This window comes from Pseudorasbora parva, chromosome 5 (assembly GCF_024679245.1).
Source record: "Pseudorasbora parva isolate DD20220531a chromosome 5, ASM2467924v1, whole genome shotgun sequence".
In the NCBI taxonomy this organism is placed as follows: Eukaryota; Metazoa; Chordata; class Actinopteri; order Cypriniformes; family Gobionidae; genus Pseudorasbora; species Pseudorasbora parva.
The window spans coordinates 1,100,089-1,124,154 of record NC_090176.1 but is presented as its reverse complement, the minus strand read 5'-3'; the positions used below and the strand labels follow the sequence as shown (position 1 = coordinate 1,124,154).

At 39.3% G+C, this 24,066-nt stretch overlaps 1 protein-coding gene across 2 annotated transcripts in view; it reads right to left on the bottom strand.

The window, feature by feature from the left end:
* LOC137074913 (uncharacterized) overlaps positions 1–24,066 on the bottom strand; it is a 118,924-nt gene that overhangs the window by 32,031 nt on the left and 62,827 nt on the right. The window lies entirely within an intron of this gene.

Sequence of the window (24,066 nt, the reverse complement as noted above, 5' to 3'; positions counted from 1 at the left end):
GAACGGAAGAACATTTTTGCAAATAACCATTTAGAATGCTAAGCTAATTAGCATAAAGACACAAACACAGGCAAGTTCAACTTCAGAGGTGGATTTCTCCGGAACGGTAGCGAATATCAAAAATCTGTTCAGTCATTTCTGTGCGGCTCACTCCATATTTAATGTGAGCCAATTTTGAACAAAATTGGACAAAATTTGAAGGAGGAGTAGCGAAAAAACTGTTTTTCACTTGATTCAATATGGCGCACAGTCACATGTTTGGAAAATGACAAATGAGACATCGTCGAAATCTGCAAAACCCAGAGAACAAAATGACATAAATTATATAGAACATAGATAATGTTTTCAAAAGTTATAAACGTTTTAGCAAAAAATCGTATATCTCTGGAACACTAGGTGGCGCTATTCTGAAACTTCTCATGTACATTCGGGACATGATGACGGTCATGCATACCAAATTGTGTGCAGATATGTCAAATATTATCAAAGATATCACATTTTATGACAAAATTCAAAATGGCGGTCACGTGGTTCATCCGATCCTGACATATTTGGTATCCTCGGATTCGGCATGTCACGAGGAATCCATAGATACCAATAATATGATTTTCCGACAAAGCGTTCGGAAGTTATGGGCAAAAATAGCCTTTTTTCATATCTCACGACCCCTAGGTGGCGCTGTTCCCAACTTTGGCACGTACCCTCAAATCATGGGTCTGATGAAGCATACCAATTTTCGTTTCGATTGGTCAAAGTTTGGCCGAGATACAGCCTCAGAACCAATTTTGGGTCAACCTCGTTAACTTCGAGACATCATAACTTTTTTTTTTTCCAAGGGTCCAAAAAATTCTGTTCAGTCATTTCTGTGCGTCTCACTCCAAATATTCTCTCTGCCAAGTTTGGACAAAATTAGACAAATTTTGAAGGAGGAGTAGCGAAAAAACTGAATACTGTACTTTTTAAAATGGCCATTACTGTAATGGGCGGAGTCTTAATGTAAGATATTAAATTTGATCAGCATGATGAGAGGAATCAGGTGTACTAAGTGGCATTTTTCTACCTCAAAGGGTTCAAAAGTTATAACAGTTTAAATGTTGAATTTTTGGACTGCTGGTGGCGCTATGGAGTTGGTCTTAGAGACTCCAAATTTGGTCCATTTACTATTGATGACTATCTCTACAAGTGTGCCAAATTTCATCATTTTCCTAATTACGGTTCATAGGGCTGCCATTGACTCCCATAGGGGAGGAAGAATAATAATAATAACAAGAACTGCAAGCAGTTGTACGGGGCCAAGCCCCAGAAGGGGCTTTCGCCGAACGCAGAGCGACCTTTAAAAGGCTGCCCCCCACGGGACTCGAACCCATAACCTCCTGGTGCGGCGTCCATCGCTCATCTCGTTGCGCCACCGGCCGGGCTTGTGTTCAAACACCTGCTGAAGTTCCATAGTTCTAATGACAGTCGACTCAAAATGAAGATTTTTTTCAAATAAATGCACAGCATTTAATATTTAAAAAGTTCTGTTTAGATCAATCTCAGAATGACTCAACGTCTGGAACAGAAGCACATTTTGCAAATAACCAATTGGCATGCTAAGCTAACTAGCATAAAAACACAAACACAGGAAGGGTCAACTTTAGTGACAAATATCTCAGGAACGGTAGCGAATATCAAAAATCCGTTCAGTCATTTCTGTGCGGCTCAGTCCGAAGATCATCTGAGACAAATTTGGACAAAATTGGACAAAATTTGTAGGAGGAGTAGCAAAAAAACTGTTTTTCACTTGTTTCAATATGGCGGACAGTAACATGTTTGGAAAATGAGAAATGATATATCGTCGGAATCTGCATAAGCCAGGGAATAAAATGAAATAAATTATATCAAATTTGGACAAAGCATTCAAAAGTTATAAATGTTTTAGCAAAAATTCCTATATCTCGGGAACACTAGGTGGCGCTATTCTGAAACTTCTCAGGTACGTTCGGGACATGCTGACGGCCACGCATACCAAATTTTGTGCAGATATATCAAATATTTCAAAAGATATAGCAATTTATGACAAAATTCAAAATGGCGGTCACGTGGTTCATTCGATCCTAACATATCTTGTATCCACAGATTCGGCATGACACGGGGAATCCATAGACACCAAAATTATGATTTTCTGACAAAGCGTTCATAAGTTATGAGCAAAAATAGCCATTTTTCATATCTCATGACCCCTAGGTGGCGCTGTTCCCAACTTTGGCATGGACCCTCAGATCATGGGTCTGATGAAGCGTACCAATTTTCGGTTCGATTGATCAAAGTTGGGCCAAGATACAGCCTCAGAACCAATTTTGGGTCGACCTAGTTAAGTTCATGACATCCTAACTTTTGAAAAGAGATGAATATCAAAATTCTGTTCAGTCATTTCTATGCGGCTCAGTCCGTAGATTCTCTCTGCCAAGTTTCGACAAAATTGGACAAAATTTGAAGGAGGAGTAGCAAAAAAACTGAATACTGTACTTTTCAAAATGGCTGTTACTGTAAGGGGCGGAGCCTTAATGTAAGATATGGAATATGATGAGGGTGAGGAGAGGAATCAGGTGTACTCAGTTTCATTTCTCTATTCCAAAGGGTTTAAGAGTTATAACAGTTTAAATGTTGCATTTTTGGACTGGTGGTGGCGCTATAGAGTTGGTTGTAGAGACTCCAAGTTTGGACCAATTACTTTTCATAAGCATCACTACAAGTGTGCCAAATTTCATCATTTTCCTACTTACGGTTCATAGGGCTGCCATAGGAACCCAGTGGGAAGAAAAAGAATAATAATAACAAGAACTGCAAGCAGTTGTACGGGGCCAAGCCCCAGAAGGGGCTTTCGCCGAATGCAGAGCCACCTTTATAAGGTTGTCCCCCACGGGACTCGAACCCATAACCTCTGGGCGTGGTGTCCGTTGCTCATCTTGTTGCGCCACCGGCCAGCCTTGTATTCAAACACCTGCTGAAGTTCCATTGTTCTAATGAGAGTCGACTCAAAATGAAGATTTTTTTTCAAAGAAATGCACAGCATTTAATATTTAAAAAGTTCTGTTTAGTTCAATCTCAGAATGACTCAGCATCTGAAACAGAAGCATATTTTGCAAATAACCATTTAGAATGCTAAGCTAACTAGCATAAAGACACGAACACAGGCAAGGTCAACTTCAGAGACGGATTTCTCTGAAACGGTAGCGAATATCAAAAATCCGTTCAGTCATTGCTGTGCGGCTCGGTCCGAAGATCGTCTGAGCCAAATTTGGACAAAATTGGACAAAATTTGTAGGAGGAGTAGCGAAAAAACTGTTTTTCCCTTGTTTCAATATGGCGGATAGTAACATGTTTGGAAAATGACAAATGATATATCGTCGGAATCTGCATAAGCCAGGGAACAAAATGACATAAATTATATTAAATTTGGACAAAGTGTTCAAAAGTTATAAACGTTTTAGAAAAAATTCCTATATCTCGGGAACACTAGGTGGCGCTGTTCTGAAACTTCTCAGGTACGTTCGGGACATGCTGACGGTCACGCATACCAAATTTTGTGCAGATATATCAAATATTTCAAAAGATATAGCAATTTATGACAAAATTCAAAATGGCGGTCACGTGGTTCATTCGATCCTAACATATCCGGTATCCACAGATTCGGCATGACGCGGGAAATCCATAGATACCAAAATTATGATTTTCTGACAAAGCGTTCAGAAGTTATGGGCAAAAATAGCCTTTTTTCATATCTCATGACCCCTAGGTGGTGCTGTTCCCAACTTTGGCATGTACCCTCAGATCATGGGTCTGATGAAGCGTACCAATTTTCGTTTTGATTGATCAAAGTTTGGCCGAGATACAGCCTCAGAACAAAATTTGGGTCGACCGCATTAAGTTCATGACATCATAACTTTTGAACAAAGAAGAATAAAAAAAATCTGTTTAGTCATTTCTATGCGGCTCAGTCCAAAGATTATTTATTTCAAATTTGAACAAAATCGGAAAAACTTTGAAGGAGGAGTAGCAAAAAAACTGAATACTGTACTTTTCAAAATGGCTGTTACTGTAATGGGCGGAGCCTTAATGTAAGGAAATGAATGTGATCCGCATGAGGAGAGGAATCAGGTGTACTAAGTTTCATTTCTCTGTATCAAAGGGATCAAAAGTTATAAATGTTTAAATGTTGAATTTTTGGACTGGTGGTGGCGCTATAGAGTTGGTCGTAGAGACACCAAACTTGGACCAATTACTTTTCATAAGCATCACTACAAGTGTGCCAAATTTCATCATTTTCCTACTTACGGTTCATAGGGCTGCCATAGGAACCCAGTGGGAAGAAAAAGAATAATAATAATAATAAAGTATACTAACAATTCCAATAGGGGCTACAGCCCCTTCGGGGGCTTGGCCCCTAATAATAAAGTATACTAACAATTCCAATAGGGGCTACAGCCCCTTCGGGGGCTTGGCCCCTAACTAACAGATACAATAGGGGCTACAGCCCTTTCAGGGCTTGGCCCCTAATAATAATAAAGTATACTAACAATTCCAATAGGGGCTACAGCCCCTTCGGGGGCTTGGCCCCTAATAATAATAATAATAATAAAGTATACTAACAATTCCAATAGGGGCTACAGCCCCTTCGGGGGCTTGGCCCCTAATAACAAGAACTGCAAGCAGTTGTACGGGGCCAAGCCCCAGAAGGGGCTTTCGCCGAATGCAGAGCCACCTTTATAAGGTTGTCCCCCACGGGACTCGAACCCATAACCTCTGGGCGTGGTGTCCGTTGCTCATCTTGTTGCGCCACCGGCCAGGCTTGTATTCAAACACCTGCTGAAGTTCCATTGTTCTAATGAGAGTCGACTCAAAATGAAGATTTTTTTTCAAAGAAATGCACAGCATTTAATATTTAAAAAGTTCTGTTTAGTTCAATCTCAGAATGACTCAGCATCTGAAACAGAAGGATAGTTTGCAAATAACCATTTAGAATGCTAAGCTAACTAGCATAAAGACACGAACACAGGCAAGGTCAACTTCAGAGACGGATTTCTCAGAAACGGTAGCGAATATCAAAAATCCGTTCAGTCATTGCTGTGCGGCTCGGTCCGAAGATCGTCTGAGCCAAATTTGGACAAAATTGGACAAAATTTGTAGGAGGAGTAGCGAAAAAACTGTTTTTCACTTGTTTAAATATGGCGGACAGTAACATGTTTGGAAAATGACAAATGATATATCTTCGGAATCTGCATAAGCCAGGGAACAAAATGACATAAATTATATCAAATTTGGACAAAGTGTTCAAAAGTTATAAACGTTTTAGCATAAATTCCTATATCTCTGGAACGCTAGGTGGCGCTGTTCTGAAACTTCTCAGGTACGTTCGGGACATGCTGACGGTCACGCATACCAAATTTTGTGCAGATATGTCAAATATTTCAAAAGATATCACATTTTATGACAAAAATCCAAATTGCGGTCACGTGGTTCATTCGATCCTAACATATCCGGTATCACCGGATTAGGCATGTCACGCGGAATCCATAGATATCAATTATATGATTTTCTGATAAAGCGTTCAGAAGTTATAGGCAAAAATAGCCTTTTTTCATATCTTATGACCCCTAGGTGGCGCTGTTCCCAACTTTGGCATGTACCCTCAGATCATGGGTGTGATGAAGTGTACCAATTTTCGTTTTGATTGATCAAAGTTTGGCCGAGATACAGCCTCAGAACCAAATTTGGGGCAACCTCATTGAGTTCATGACATCATAACTTTTGAACAAAGAAGAATAAAAAAAATCTGTTAAGTCATGTCTGTGCAGCTCAGTCCAAAGATTATTTTTCTCAAATTTGAACAAAATCGGACAAACTTTGAAGAAGGAGTAGCAAAAAAACTGAATACTGTACTTTTCAAAATGGCCGTTACTGTAATGGGAGGAGCCTTAATGTAAGATAATGAATGTGATCAACATGAGGAGAGAAATCAGGTGTACTAAGTTTCATTTCTCTGTATCAAAGGGTTCAAAAGTTATAACAGTTTAAATGTTGAATATTTGGACTGGTGGTGGCGCTATAGAGTTGGTTGTAGAGACTCCAAATTTGGAGCAATTACTTTTCATAAGCATCACTACAAGTGTGCCAAATTTCATCATTTTCCTACTTACGGTTCATAGGGCTGCCATAGGAACCCAGTGGGAAGAAAAAGAATAATAATAAATATAGCTGCTAGCAGCAATTGCGGGGCCAAGCCCATTATGGCTCTTTTTGGCTTTTTAGGACTTTTGATATTATTAGGAAACTTTTGAACATTGCCCAATTCACATGCTTAAACAACATACCTTAACTTAACTTGCTACACATTGAATTTGACCAATCAATCTTCAAAGCTTTAGCCTGTTGCTTTAAACAGCAGACCACTCATACTTTGGTTTGTTTAATTTTATAAAGGCTTGAGATTTCGAAGGCAGAACTGCAGCTTTTGCCACTAAATGAGAACATTACACACAATTTTATAAAGCTGTCCCCCATGGGACTCGAACCCATAACCTCACAATCCGGTGTCTGACACTCATCTCATTGCGCCACAGGGAAGACATGTGTCAATTGACATGCCATAGGTCCATAGTTAAAATTAGAAATTAACTCAAAATTAAGATTTTTGGATTTAATGAACAACATTATATATTTTTTTGTGAAAAATTGGTTGAAATCATTCTTAGATGTAATTAATGTCTGGAACGGAAGAACATTTTTGCAAATAACCATTTAGAATGCTAAGCTAATTAGCATAAAGACACAAACACAGGCAAGTTCAACTTCAGAGGTGGATTTCTCCGGAACGGTAGCGAATATCAAAAATCTGTTCAGTCATTTCTGTGCGGCTCACTCCATATTTAATGTGAGCCAATTTTGAACAAAATTGGACAAAATTTGAAGGAGGAGTAGCGAAAAAACTGTTTTTCACTTGATTCAATATGGCGCACAGTCACATGTTTGGAAAATGACAAATGAGACATCGTCGAAATCTGCAAAACCCAGAGAACAAAATGACATAAATTATATAGAACATAGATAATGTTTTCAAAAGTTATAAACGTTTTAGCAAAAAATCGTATATCTCTGGAACACTAGGTGGCGCTATTCTGAAACTTCTCATGTACATTCGGGACATGATGACGGTCATGCATACCAAATTGTGTGCAGATATGTCAAATATTATCAAAGATATCACATTTTATGACAAAATTCAAAATGGCGGTCACGTGGTTCATCCGATCCTGACATATTTGGTATCCTCGGATTCGGCATGTCACGAGGAATCCATAGATACCAATAATATGATTTTCCGACAAAGCGTTCGGAAGTTATGGGCAAAAATAGCCTTTTTTCATATCTCACGACCCCTAGGTGGCGCTGTTCCCAACTTTGGCACGTACCCTCAAATCATGGGTCTGATGAAGCATACCAATTTTCGTTTCGATTGGTCAAAGTTTGGCCGAGATACAGCCTCAGAACCAATTTTGGGTCAACCTCGTTAACTTCGAGACATCATAACTTTTTTTTTTTCCAAGGGTCCAAAAAATTCTGTTCAGTCATTTCTGTGCGTCTCACTCCAAATATTCTCTCTGCCAAGTTTGGACAAAATTAGACAAATTTTGAAGGAGGAGTAGCGAAAAAACTGAATACTGTACTTTTTAAAATGGCCATTACTGTAATGGGCGGAGTCTTAATGTAAGATATTAAATTTGATCAGCATGATGAGAGGAATCAGGTGTACTAAGTGGCATTTTTCTACCTCAAAGGGTTCAAAAGTTATAACAGTTTAAATGTTGAATTTTTGGACTGCTGGTGGCGCTATGGAGTTGGTCTTAGAGACTCCAAATTTGGTCCATTTACTATTGATGACTATCTCTACAAGTGTGCCAAATTTCATCATTTTCCTAATTACGGTTCATAGGGCTGCCATTGACTCCCATAGGGGAGGAAGAATAATAATAATAACAAGAACTGCAAGCAGTTGTACGGGGCCAAGCCCCAGAAGGGGCTTTCGCCGAATGCAGAGCCACCTTTATAAGGCTGTCCCCCACGGGACTCGAACCCATAACCTCCGGATGCGGCGTCCATCGCTCATCTCGTTGCGCCACTGGCCAGGCTTGTGTTCAAACACCTGCTGAAGTTCCATAGTTCTAATGAGAGTCGACTCAAAATGAAGATTTTTTTCAAATACATGCACAGCATTTAATTTTTTAAAAGTTCTGTTTAGATCAATCTCAGAATGACTCAACGTATTGAACAGAAGCACATTTTGCAAATAACCAATTGGCATGCTAAGCTAACTAGCATAAAAACACAAACCCAGGAAGGGTCAAATTCAGTGACAAATATCTCAGGAACGATAGCAAATATCAAAATTCTGTTCAGTCATTTCTGTGCGGCTCAGTCCGAAGATCATCTGAGCCAAATTTGGACAAAATTGGACAAAATTTGTAGGAGGAGTAGCGAAAAAACTGTTTTTCACTTGTTTCAATATGGCGGACAGTAACATGTTTGGAATATGACAAATGATATATCGTCGGAATCTGCATAAGCCAGGGAACAAAATGAAATAAATTATATCAAATTTAGACAAAGCGTTCAAAAGTTATAAATGTTTTAGCAAAAATTCCTATATCTCGGGAACACTAGGTGGCGCTATTCTGAAACTTCTCAGGTACGTTCGGGACATGCTGACGGTCACGCATACCAAATTTTGTGCAGATATATCAAATATTTTAAAAGATATAGCAATTTATGACAAAATTCAAAATGGCGGTCACGTGGTTCATTCGATCCTAACATATCCGGTATCCACAGATTCGGCATGACGCGGGGAATCCATAGACACCAAAATTATGATTTTCTGACAAAGCGTTCAGAAGTTATGGGCAAAAATAGCCATTTTTCATATCTCATGACCCCTAGGTGGCGCTGTTCCCAACTTTGGCAAGGACCCTCAGATCATGGGTCTGATGAAGCGTACCAATTTTCGTTTCGATTGATCAAAGTTTGGCCGAGATACAGCCTCAGAACCAATTTTGGGTCGAGCTTGTTTAGTTCATGACATCATAACTTTTGAACAGAGATGAATATCAAAATTCTGTTCAGTCTTTTCTGTGCGGCTCAGTCCAAGGATTCGCTCTGCCAAGTTTCGACAAAATTGGACAAAATTTGAAGAAGGAGTAGCAAAAAAACTGAATACTGTACTTTTCAAAATGGCTGTTACTGTAAGGGGCGGAGCCTTAATGTAAGATATGGAATATGATGAGGGTGAGGAGAGGAATCAGATGTACTACATGTCATTTCTCTATTCCAAAGGGTTTAAGAGTTATAACAGTTTAAATGTTGAATATTTGGACTGGTGGTGGCGCTATAGAGTTAGTTGTAGAGACTCCAAGTTTGGACCAATTACTTTTCATAAGCATCACTACAAGTGTGCCAAATTTCATCATTTTCCTACTTACGGTTCATAGGGCTGCCATAGGAACCCAGTGGGAAGAAAAAGAATAATAATAATAATAAAGTATACTAACAATTCCAAGAGGGGCTACAGCCCCTTCGGGGGCTTGGCCCCTAACAAGAACTGCAAGCAGTTGTACGGGGCCAAGCCCCAGAAGGGGCTTTCGCCGAACGCAGAGCGACCTTTAAAAGGCTGCCCCCCACGGGACTCGAACCCATAACCTCCTGGTGCGGCGTCCATCGCTCATCTCGTTGCGCCACCGGCCGGGCTTGTGTTCAAACACCTGCTGAAGTTCCATAGTTCTAATGACAGTCGACTCAAAATGAAGATTTTTTTCAAATAAATGCACAGCATTTAATATTTAAAAAGTTCTGTTTAGATCAATCTCAGAATGACTCAACGTCTGGAACAGAAGCACATTTTGCAAATAACCAATTGGCATGCTAAGCTAACTAGCATAAAAACACAAACACAGGAAGGGTCAACTTTAGTGACAAATATCTCAGGAACGGTAGCGAATATCAAAAATCCGTTCAGTCATTTCTGTGCGGCTCAGTCCGAAGATCATCTGAGACAAATTTGGACAAAATTGGACAAAATTTGTAGGAGGAGTAGCAAAAAAACTGTTTTTCACTTGTTTCAATATGGCGGACAGTAACATGTTTGGAAAATGAGAAATGATATATCGTCGGAATCTGCATAAGCCAGGGAATAAAATGAAATAAATTATATCAAATTTGGACAAAGCATTCAAAAGTTATAAATGTTTTAGCAAAAATTCCTATATCTCGGGAACACTAGGTGGCGCTATTCTGAAACTTCTCAGGTACGTTCGGGACATGCTGACGGCCACGCATACCAAATTTTGTGCAGATATATCAAATATTTCAAAAGATATAGCAATTTATGACAAAATTCAAAATGGCGGTCACGTGGTTCATTCGATCCTAACATATCTTGTATCCACAGATTCGGCATGACACGGGGAATCCATAGACACCAAAATTATGATTTTCTGACAAAGCGTTCATAAGTTATGAGCAAAAATAGCCATTTTTCATATCTCATGACCCCTAGGTGGCGCTGTTCCCAACTTTGGCATGGACCCTCAGATCATGGGTCTGATGAAGCGTACCAATTTTCGGTTCGATTGATCAAAGTTGGGCCAAGATACAGCCTCAGAACCAATTTTGGGTCGACCTAGTTAAGTTCATGACATCCTAACTTTTGAAAAGAGATGAATATCAAAATTCTGTTCAGTCATTTCTATGCGGCTCAGTCCGTAGATTCTCTCTGCCAAGTTTCGACAAAATTGGACAAAATTTGAAGGAGGAGTAGCAAAAAAACTGAATACTGTACTTTTCAAAATGGCTGTTACTGTAAGGGGCGGAGCCTTAATGTAAGATATGGAATATGATGAGGGTGAGGAGAGGAATCAGGTGTACTCAGTTTCATTTCTCTATTCCAAAGGGTTTAAGAGTTATAACAGTTTAAATGTTGCATTTTTGGACTGGTGGTGGCGCTATAGAGTTGGTTGTAGAGACTCCAAGTTTGGACCAATTACTTTTCATAAGCATCACTACAAGTGTGCCAAATTTCATCATTTTCCTACTTACGGTTCATAGGGCTGCCATAGGAACCCAGTGGGAAGAAAAAGAATAATAATAATAACAAGAACTGCAAGCAGTTGTACGGGGCCAAGCCCCAGAAGGGGCTTTCGCCGAATGCAGAACCACCTTTATAAGGCTGTCCCGCACGGGACTCGAACCCATAACCTCCGGATGCGGCGTCCATCGCTCATCTCGTTGCGCCACCGGCCGGGCTTGTGTTCAAACACCTGCTGAAGTTCCATAGTTCTAATGAGAGTCGACTCAAAATGAAGATTTTTTTCAAATACATGCACAGCATTTAATTTTTAAAAAGTTCTGTTTAGATCAATCTCAGAATGACTCAACGTATTGAACAGAAGCACATTTTGCAAATAACCAATTGGCATGCTAAGCTAACTAGCATAAAAACACAAACCCAGGAAGGGTCAACTTCAGTGACAAATATCTCAGGAACGATAGCAAATATCAAAAATCTGTTCAGTCATTTCTGTGCGGCTCAGTCCGAAGATCATCTGAGCCAAATTTGGACAAAATTGGACAAAATTTGTAGGAGGAGTAGCGAAAAAACTGTTTTTCACTTGTTTCAATATGGTGGACAGTAACATGTTTGGAATATGACAAATGATATATCGTCGGAATCTGCATAAGCCAGGGAACAAAATGAAATAAATTATATCAAATTTAGACAAAGCGTTCAAAAGTTATAAATGTTTTAGCAAAAATTCCTATATCTCGGGAACACTAGGTGGCGCTATTCTGAAACTTCTCAGGTACGTTCGGGACATGCTGACGGTCACGCATACCAAATTTTGTGCAGATATATCAAATATTTTAAAAGATATAGCAATTTATGACAAAATTCAAAATGGCGGTCACGTGGTTCATTCGATCCTAACATATCCGGTATCCACAGATTCGGCATGACGCGGGGAATCCATAGACACCAAAATTATGATTTTCTGACAAAGCGTTCAGAAGTTATGGGCAAAAATAGCCATTTTTCATATCTCATGACCCCTAGGTGGCGCTGTTCCCAACTTTGGCAAGGACCCTCAGATCATGGGTTTGATGAAGCGTACCAATTTTCGTTTCGATTGATCAAAGTTTGGCCGAGATACAGCCTCAGAACCAATTTTGGGTCGAGCTTGTTTAGTTCATGACATCATAACTTTTGAACAGAGATGAATATCAAAATTCTGTTCAGTCATTTCTGTGCGGCTCAGTCCAAGGATTCGCTCTGCCAAGTTTCGACAAAATTGGACAAAATTTGAAGAAGGAGTAGCAAAAAAACTGAATACTGTACTTTTCAAAATGGCTGTTACTGTAAGGGGCGGAGCCTTAATGTAAGATATGGAATAGGATGAGGGTGAGGAGAGGAATCAGATGTACTACATGTCATTTCTCTATTCCAAAGGGTTTAAGAGTTATAACAGTTTAAATGTTGAATATTTGGACTGGTGGTGGCGCTATAGAGTTAGTTGTAGAGACTCCAAGTTTGGACCAATTACTTTTCATAAGCATCACTACAAGTGTGCCAAATTTCATCATTTTCCTACTTACGGTTCATAGGGCTGCCATAGGAACCCAGTGGGAAGAAAAAGAATAATAATAATAACAAGAACTGCAAGCAGTTGTACGGGGCCAAGCCCCAGAAGGGGCTTTCGCCGAATGCAGAGCCACCTTTATAAGGCTGTCCCCCACGGGACTCGAACCCATAACCTCTGGGTGCGGCGTCCATCGCTCATCTCGTTGCGCCACCGGCCGGGCTTGTGTTAAAACACCTGCTGAAGTTCCATAGTTCTAATGAGAGTCGACTCAAAATGAAGATTTTTTTCAAATAAATGGACAGCATTTAATGTTTAAAAAGTTCTGTTTAGATCAATCTCAGAATGACTCAACGTATTGAACAGAAGCACATTTTGCAAATAACCAATTGGCATGCTAAGCTAACTAGCATAAAAACACAAACACAGGATGGGTCAACTTCAGTGACAAATATCTCAGGAACGGTAGCAAATATCAAAAATCCGTTCAGTCATTTCTGTGCGGCTCAGTCCAACGATCATCTCAGCCAATTTTGGACAAAATTTAACAAAATTTGAAAGAGGAGTAGCAAAAAAACTGTTTTTCACTTGTTTCAATATTGCGGACAATAACATTTTTGGAAAATGACAAATGATATATCGTCGTAATCTGCATAAACCAGGGAACAAGATGACATAAATTACACCAAATTTGGACAAAAGGTTCAAAAGTTATAAATGTTTTAGCAAAAATTCCTATATCTCTGGAACACTAGGTGGCGCTAATCTGAAAATTCTCAGGTACGTCCGGGACATGCTGACGGTCACGCATACCAAATTTTGTGCAGATATATCAAATATTTCAAAAGATATAGCAATTTATGACAAAATTCAAAATGGCGGTCACGTGGTTCATTCGATCCTAACATATCCGGTATCCACAGATTCGGCATGACGCGGGGAATCCATAGACACCAAAATTATGATTTTCTGACAAAGCGTTCAGAAGTTATGAGCAAAAATAGCCATTTTTCATATCTCATGACCCCTAGGTGGCGCTGTTCCCAACTTTGGCATGGACCCTCAGATCATGGGTCTGATGAAGCGTACCAATTTTCGTTTCGATTGATCAAAGTTTGGCCGAGATACAGCCTCAGAACCAATTTTGGGTCGACCTAGTTAAGTTCATGACATCATAACTTTTGAACAGAGATGAATATCAAAATTCTGTTCAGTCATTTCTGTGCGGCTCAGTCCAAAGATTCTCTCTGCCAAGTTTCGACAAAATTGGACAAAATTTGAAGGAGTAGTAGCAAAAAAACTGAATACTGTACTTTTCAAAATGGCTGTTACTGTAAGGGGCGGAGCCTTAATGTAAGAAATGGAATATGATGGGGGTGAGGAGAGGAATCAGATGTACTACATGTCATTTCTCTATTCCAAAGGGTTTAAGAGTTATAACAGTTTAAATGTTGAATATTTGGACTGGTGGTGGCGCTATAGAGTTGGTTGTAGAGACTCCAAGTTTGGACCAATTACTTTTCATAAGCATCACTACAAGTGTGCCAAATTTCATCATTTTCCTACTTACGGTTCATAGGGCTGCCATAGGAACCCAGTGGGAAGAAAAAGAATAATAATAATAATAAAGTATACTAACAATTCCAATAGGGGCTACAGCCCCTTCGGGGGCTTGGCCCCTAATAAAGTATACTAACAATTCCAAGAGGGGCTACAGCCCCTTCGGGGGCTTGGCCCCTAATAAAGTATACTAACAATTCCAATAGGGGCTACAGCCCCTTCGGGGGCTTGGCCCCTAATAATAATAATAATAACAAGAACTGCAAGCAGTTGTACGGGGCCAAGCCCCAGAAGGGGCTTTCGCCGAACGCAGAGCGACCTTTAAAAGACCGCCCCCCACGGGACTCGAACCCATAACCTCCGGGCGCTGGGTCCATCGCTCATCTCGTTGCGCCACCGGCCGGGCTTGTGTTCAAACACCTGCTGAAGTTCCATAGTTCTAATGACAGTCGACTCAAAATGAAGATTTTTTTCAAATAAATGCACAGCATTTAATATTTAAAAAGTTCTGTTTAGATCAATCTCAGAATGACTCAACGTCTGGAACAGAAGCACATTTTGCAAATAACCATTTAGAATGCTAAGCTAACTAGCATAAAAACACAAACACAGGAAGGGTCAACTTCAGTGACAAATATCTCAGGAACGGTAGCGAATATCAAAAATCCGTTCAGTCATTGCTGTGCGGCTCGGTCCGAAGATCGTCTGAGCCAAATTTGGACAAAATTGGACAAAATTTGTAGGAGGAGTAGCGAAAAAACTGTTTTTCACTTGTTTCAATATGGCGGACAGTAACATGTTTGGAAAATGACAAATGATATATCGTCGGAATCTGCATAAGCCAGGGAACATGATGACATAAATTACACCAAATTTGGACAAAGTTTTCAAAAGTTATAAACGTTTTAGCAAAAATTCCTATATCTCTGGAACACTAGGTGGCACTATTCTCAAACTTCTCAGGTACGTTCGGGACATGCTGACGGTCACGCATACCAAATTTTGTGCAGATATGTCAAATATTTCAAAAGATATCACATTTTATGACAAAATTCAAAATTGCGGTCACGTGGTTCATCCGATCCTAACATATCCGGTACCACCAGATTCGGCATGTCACGCAGAATCCATAGATATCAATTATATGATTTTCTGACAAAGCGTTCAGAAGTTATAGGCAAAAATAGCCTTTTTTCATATCTTATGACCCCTAGGTGGCGCTGTTCCCAACTTTGGCATGTACCCTCAGAACATGGGTGTGATGAAGTGTACCAATTTTCGTTTTGATTGATCAAAGTTTGGCCGAGATACAGCCTCAGAACCAAATTTGGGGCAACCTCATTGAGTTCATGACATCATAACTTTTGAACAAAGAAGAATAAAAAAAATCTGTTAAGTCATGTCTGTGCAGCTCAGTCCAAAGATTATTTTTCTCAAATTTGAACAAAATCGGACAAACTTTGAAGAAGGAGTAGCAAAAAAACGGAATACTGTACTTTTCAAAATGGCCGTTACTGTAATGGGAGGAGCCTTAATGTAAGATAATGAATGTGATCAACATGAGGAGAGAAATCAGGTGTACTAAGTTTCATTTCTCTGTATCAAAGGGTTCAAAAGTTATAACAGTTTAAATGTTGAATATTTGGACTGGTGGTGGCGCTATAGAGTTGGTTGTAGAGACTCCAAATTTGGAGCAATTACTTTTCATAAGCATCACTACAAGTGTGCCAAATTTCATCATTTTCCTACTTACGGTTCATAGGGCTGCCATAGGAACCCAGTGGGAAGAAAAAGAATAATAATAATAATAATAATAACAAGAACTGCAAGCAGTTGTACGGGGCCAAGCCCCAGAAGGGGCTTTCGCCGAATGCAGAGCCACCTTTATAAGGCTGTCCCCCACGGGACTCGAACCCATAACCTCCGGATGCGGCGTCCATCGCTCATCTCGTTGCGCCACCGGCCAGGCTTGTGTTCAAACACCTGCTGAAGTTCCATAGTTCTAATGAGAGTCGACTCAAAATGAAGATTTTTTTCAAATACATGCACAGCATTTAATATTTAAAAAGTTCTGTTTAGATCAATCTCAGAATGACTCAACGTATTGAACAGAAGCACATTTTGCAAATAACCAATTGGCATGCTAAGCTAACTAGCATAAAAACACAAACCCAGGAAGGGTCAACTTCAGTGACAAATATCTCAGGAACGATAGCAAATATCAAAAATCTGTTCAGTCATTTCTGTGCGGCTCAGTCCGAAGATCATCTGAGCCAAATTTGGACAAAATTGGACAAAATTTGTAGGAGGAGTAGCGAAAAAACTGTTTTTCACTTGTTTCAATATGGCGGACAGTAACATGTTTGGAATATGACAAATGATATATCGTCGGAATCTGCATAAGCCAGGGAACAAAATGAAATAAATTATATCAAATTTAGACAAAGCGTTCAAAAGTTATAAATGTTTTAGCAAAAATTCCTATATCTCGGGAACACTAGGTGGCGCTATTCTGAAACTTCTCAGGTACGTTCGGGACATGCTGACGGTCACGCATACCAAATTTTGTGCAGATATATCAAATATTTTAAAAGATATAGCAATTTATGACAAAATTCAAAATGGCGGTCACGTGGTTCATTCGATCCTAACATATCCGGTATCCACAGATTCGGCATGACGCGGGGAATCCATAGACACCAAAATTATGATTTTCTGACAAAGCGTTCAGAAGTTATGGGCAAAAATAGCCATTTTTCATATCTCATGACCCCTAGGTGGCGCTGTTCCCAACTTTGGCAAGGACCCTCAGATCATGGGTCTGATGAAGCGTACCAATTTTCGTTTCGATTGATCAAAGTTTGGCCGAGATACAGCCTCAGAACCAATTTTGGGTCGAGCTTGTTTAGTTCATGACATCATAACTTTTGAACAGAGATGAATATCAAAATTCTGTTCAGTCATTTCTGTGCGGCTCAGTCCAAGGATTCGCTCTGCCAAGTTTCGACAAAATTGGAAAAAATTTGAAGAAGGAGTAGCAAAAAAACTGAATACTGTACTTTTCAAAATGGCTGTTACTGTAAGGGGCGGAGCCTTAATGTAAGATATGGAATATGATGAGGGTGAGGAGAGGAATCAGATGTACTACATGTCATTTCTCTATTCCAAAGGGTTTAAGAGTTATAACAGTTTAAATGTTGAATATTTGGACTGGTGGTGGCGCTATAGAGTTAGTTGTAGAGACACCAAATTTGGACCAATTACTTTTCATAAGCATCACTACAAGTGTGCCAAATTTCATCATTTTCCTACTTACGGTTCATAGGGCTGCCATAGGAACCCAGTGGGAAGAAAAAGAATAATAATAATAATAAAGTATACTAACAATTCCAATAGGGGCTACAGCCCCTTCGGGGGCTTGGCCCCTAATAATAATAAAGTATACTAACAATTACAAGAGGGGCTACAGCCCCTTCGGGGGCTTGGCCCCTAATAATAATAAAGTATACTAACAATTCCAATAGGGGCTACAGCCCCTTCGGGGGCTTGGCCCCTAATAATAATAATAATAAAGTAAACCAACAATTTCAAGAGGGGCTACAGCCCCTTTGGGGCTTGGCCCCTAATAAAGTAAACCAACAATTTCAAGAGGGGCTACAGCCCCTTTGGGGCTTGGCCCCTAATAATAACAAGAACTGCAAGCAGTTGTACGGGGCCAAGCCCCAGAAGGGGCTTTCGCCTAACGCAGAGCGACCTTTAAAAGGCCGCCCCCCACGGGACTCGAACCCATAACCTCCGGGCGCTGGGTCCATCGCTCATCTCGTTGCGCCACCGGCCGGGCTTGTGTTCAAACACCTGCTGAAGTTCCATAGTTCTAATGAGAGTCGACTCAAAATGAAGATTTTTTTCAAATAAATGCACAGCATTTAATATTTAAAAAGTTCTGTTTAGATCAATCTGAGAATGACTCAACGTATGGAACAGAAGCACATTTTGCAAATAACCAATTGGCATGCTAAGCTAACTAGCATAAAAACACAAACACAGGAAGGGTCAACTTCAGTGACAAATATCTCAGGAACGGTATCGAATATCAAAAATCCGTTCAGTCATTTCTGTGCGGCTCAGTCCAACGATCATCTCAGCCAATTTTGGACAAAATTTGACAAAATTTGAAAGAGGAGTAGCGAAAAAACTGTTTTTCACTTGTTTCAATATTGCGGACAATAACCTTTTTGGAAAATGACAAATGATATATCGTCGTAATCTGCATAAGCCAGGGAACAAAATGACATAAATTACACCAAATTTGGACAAAGTGTTCAAAAGTTATAAACGTTTTAGCAAAAATTCCTATATCTCTGGAACACTAGGTGGCGCTATTCTGAAACTTCTCAGGTACGTTTGAGACATGCTGACGGTCACGCATACCAAATTTTGTGCAGATATGTCAAATATTTCAAAAGATATAGCAATTTATGACAAAATTCAAAATGGCGGTCACGTGGTTCATTCGATCCTAACATATCCGGTATCCACAGATTTGGCATGACACGGGGAATCCATAGACACCAAAATTATGATTTTCTGACAAAGCTTTCAGAAGTTATGGGCAAAAATAGCCATTTTTCATATCTCATGACCCCTAGGTGGCGCTGTTCCCAACTTTGGCATGGACCCTCAGATAATGGGTCTGATGAAGCGTACCAATTTTCGTTTCGATTGATCAAAGTTTGGCCGAGATACAGCCTCAGAACCAATTTTGGGTCGAGCTTTTTAAGTTCATGACATTATAACTTTTGAACAGAGATGAATATCAAAATTCTGTTCAGTCATTTCTGTGCGGCTTAGTCCAAGGATTCGCTCTGCCAAGTTTCGACAAAATTGGACAAAATTTGAAGGAGGAGTAGCAAAAAAACAGAATACTGTACTTTTCAAAATGGATGTTACTGTAAGGGGCGGAGCCTTAATGTAAGATATGGAATATGATGAGGGTGAGGAGAGGAATCTGATGTACTAAGTTTCATTTCTCTATTCCAAAGGGTTCAAGAGTTATAACAGTTTAAATGTTGAATTTTTGGACTGGTGGTGGCGCTATGGAGTAGGTCTTAGAGACTCCAAATTTGGTATATGCATTATTGATGAAGATATCTACAAGTGTGCCAAATTTCATCATTTTCCTATATACGGTTCATAGGGCTGCCATTGACTCCCATTCGGGAAAAATAATAATAATAATAATAAATATAGCTGCTAGCAGCAATTGCGGGGCCAAGCCCATTATGGCTCTTCTTGGCTTTTTTTGGACTTTGGATATTATTAGGAAACTTTTTTACATTGCCTAATTCACATGCTTAAACAACATAACTTAACTTTACTTACTACACATTGAATTTGACCAATCAATCTTCAAAGCTATAGCCTGTTGCTTTAAACAGCAGACCACTCATACTTTGGTTTGTTTAATTTTATAAAGGCTTGAGATTTCGAAGGCAGAACTGCAGCTTTTGCCACTAAATGACAACATTACACACAATTTTATAAAGCTGTCCCCCATGGGACTCGAACCCATAACCTCACAATCCGGTGTCTGACACTCATCTCATTGCGCCACAGGGAAGACATGTGTTCATTGACATGCCATAGGTCCATAGTTAAAATTAGAAATTAACTCAAAATGAAGATTTTTGGATTTAATGAACAACATTATATATTTTTTGTGAAAAATTGGATGAAATCATTCTTAGAAGTAATTAATGTCTTGAACGGAAAAACATTTTTGCAAATAACCATTTAGAATGCTAAGCTAATTAGCATAAAGACACAAACACAGGCAAGTTCAACTTCAGAGGTGGATTTCTCCGGAACGGTAGCGAATATCAAAAATCTGTTCAGTCATTTCTTTGCGGCTCACTCTATATTTATTATGAGCCAATTTTGAACAAAATTGGACAAAATTTGAAGGAGGAGTAGCGAAAAAACTGTTTTTCACTTGATTCAATATGGCGCACAGTCACATGTTTGGAAAATGACAAATGAGACATCGTCGAAATCTGCAAAACCCAGAGAACAAAATGACATACATTATATAGAATATAGATAATGTTTTCAAAAGTTATAAACGTTTTAGCAAAAAATCATATATCTCTGGAACACTAGGTGGCGCTATTCTGAAACTTCTCATGTACATTCGGGACATGATGACGGTCATGCATACCAAATTGTGTGCAGATATGTCAAATATTATAAAAGATATCACATTTTATGACAAAATTCAAAATGGGGGTCACGTGGTTCATCCGATCTTAACATATCTTATATCACCAGATTCAGCATGAAACGAGGAATCCATAGACACCAATATTATGATTTTCTGACAAACCGTTCGGATGTTATGGGCAAAAATAGCCTTTTTTCATATCTCATGACCCCTAGGTGGCGCTGTTCCCAACTTTGGCATGGATCCTCAGATCATGGGTCTGATGAAGCATACCAATTTTCGTTTCGATTGGTCAAAGTTTGGCCGAGATACAGCCTCAGAACCAATTTTGGGTCAACCTCGTTAACTTCGAGACATCATAACTTTTTTTTTTTCCAAGGGTCCAAAAAATTCTGTTCAGTCATTTCTGTGCGGCTCAGTTCAAATATTCTCTCTGCCAAGTTTGGACAAAATTAGACAAATTTTGAAGGAGGAGTAGCGAAAAAACTGAATACTGTACTTTTTAAAATGGCCATTACTGTAATGGGCGGAGTCTTAATGTAAGATATTAAATTTGATCAGCATGATGAGAGGAATCAGGTGTACTAAGTGGCATTTTTCTACCTCAAAGGGTTCAAAAGTTATAACAGTTTCAATGTTTAATTTTTGGACTGGTGGTGGCGCTATGGAGTTGGTCTTAGAGACTCCAAATTTGGTCCATTTACTATTGATGACTATCTCTACAAGTGTGCCAAATTTCATCATTTTCCTACTTACGGTTCATAGGGCTGCCATTGACTCCCATAGGGAGGAAGAATAATAATAATAAATATAGCTGCAAGCAGCGATTACGGGGCCAAGCCTAAGATGCGGCAGTAGCGCAATGCAGAGCCAGAAGGAAAAAAATGGCAGAAATAGAATGTACTTGAGTAATAGATAGGTTCAGAAGTATAGTTAGGATGAACTAAAAATGAACAGAAGTTCAGATGAACAAAATTAACAAAAACGCACTTATTTCTAATCCAAGAGGAAGAAAGATAAGTACAACACTTACTCTGATAATAAAGGAATCGAAATAACACATTGCACAACATTTTATAAAATTGCCCTCCACGGGATTCGAACCCTATATCTCTGGGTCCGGAGTCTGTCGCTTATCCTGTTGCGCCACTGGGGAGGCACTCTTTTACAAACCTGCAGAGGTCTGCTAACCAATTAGCATGCTAAGCTAACTAGCATAAAGGCAAAAACACAGGCAAGGTCAACTTCAGAGACTGATTTCTCAGAAACGGTAGCGAATATCAAAAATCTGTTCAGTCATTTCTGTGCGGCTCGGTCTGAAGATCATCTGAGCCAATTTTGGACAGAATTGGACAGATTTTGAAGGAGGAGTAGCAAAAAAACTGTTTTTCATTAGTTTCAATATGGTGGACAGTCACATGTTTGGAAAATGACAAATGAGACATTGGCGGAATCTGCATAAACCAGGGAACAAAATGACATAAATTACATCAAATTTGGACAAAGGTTTCAAAAGTTATAAATGTTTTAGCAAAAAATCTTATATCTCTGGAACACTAGGTGGCGCTATTCTGAAACTTCTCAGGTACGTTTGGGACATGCTATCGGTCAAGCATACGAGATTTTGTGCAGATATGTCCAATATTTCAAAAGATATAGCAGTTTATGACAAAATTCAAAATGGCGGTCACGTGGTTCATCCAATCCTGACATATCCGGTATCGCCAGATTCGGCATGACACGGGGAATCCAAAGACACCAGGATTATGATTTTCTGACAAAGCGTTCAGAAGTTATGGGCAAAAATAGCCTTTTTTCATATCTCATGACCCCTAGGTGGCGCTGTTCCCAACTTTGGCATGGACCCTCAGATCATGGGTCTGATGAAGCATACCAATTTTCATTTTGATTGATCAAAGTTTGGCCGAGATACAGCCTCTGAACCAAATTTGGGTCGACCTTGTTAAGTTCATAACATCATAACTTTTGAACAAAGATGAATAAAAAAAAATCTGTTTTGTCATTTCTATTTGGCTCAGTCCAAAGATCATTTCATTCAAATTTGAACAAAATTGGACAAACTTTGAAGGAGGAGTAGAGGAAAAACTAAACACTGTACTTTTCAAAATGGCCGTTACTGTAATGGGCGGAGCCTTAATGTAAGACATAGACTGAGATCAAAATAATGAGAGGAATCTATTGTACTAAGTTTCATTTTCCTACTACAAAGGGTTCAAAAGTTATAGCAGTTTCAATGTTGTATTTTTGAACTGGTGGTGGCGCTATGGAGTTGGATGTAGAGACTCCAAATTTGGTCCAATTATTTTTAATGAGCATCTTTACAAGTGTGCTAATTTTCATCATTTTCCTACTTATGGTTCATAGGGCTGCCATAGGAACCCAGTGGGGAGGAAGAATAATAATAATAATAATAATAATAATAAGAAAACTAACAATTACAATAGGGGCTACAGCCCTTCGGGCTTGGCCCCTAATAATATAGGAAACTAACAGATACAATAGGGGCTACAGCCCTTTCAGGGCTTGGCCCCTAATAATATAGGAAACTAACAGATACAATAGGGGCTACAGCCCTTTCAGGGCTTGGCCCCTAATAATATAGGAAACTAACAGATACAATAGGGGCTACAGCCCTTTCAGGGCTTGGCCCCTAATAATATAGGAAACTAACAGATACAATAGGGGCTACAGCCCTTTCAGGGCTTGGCCCCTAATATAGGAAACTAACAGATACAATAGGGGCTACAGCCCTTTCAGGGCTTGGCCCCTAATAATATAGGAAACTAACAGATACAATAGGGGCTACAGCCCTTTCAGGGCTTGGCCCCTAATAATATAGCTGCTAGCAGCAATTGCGGGGCCAAGCCCATTATGGCTCTTCTTGGCTTTTTTTGGACTTTGGATATTATTAGGAAACTTTTTTACATTGCCTAATTCACATGCTTAAACAACATAACTTAACTTAACTTACTACACATTGAATTTGACCAATCAATCTTCAAAGCTTTAGCCTGTTGCTTTAAACAGCAGACCACTCATACATTGGTTTGTTTAATTTTATAAAGACTTGAGATTTCGAAGGCAGAACTGCAGCTTTTGCCACTAAATGACAGCATTACATACAATTTTATAAAGCCGTCCCCCATGGGACTCGAACCCATAACCTCACAATCCGGTGTCTGACACTCATCTCATTGCGCCACAGGGAAGACATGCGTTCATTGACATGCCATAGGTCCATAGTTAAAATTAGAAATTAACTCAAAATTAAGATTTTTGGATTTAATGAACAACATTATATATTTTTTTGTGAAAAATTGCTTAAAATCATTCTTAGAAGTAATTAATGTCTTGAACGGAAGAACATTTTTGCAAATAACCATTTAGAATGCTAAGCTAATTAGCATAAAGACACAAACACAGGCAAGTTCAACTTCAGAGGTGGATTTCTCTGGAACGGTAGCGAATATCAAAAATCTGTTCAGTCATTTCTGTGCGGCTCACTCCATATTTAATGTGAGCCAATTTTGAACAAAATTGGACAAAATTTGAAGGAGGAGTAGCGAAAAAACTGTTTTTCACTTGATTCAATATGGCGCA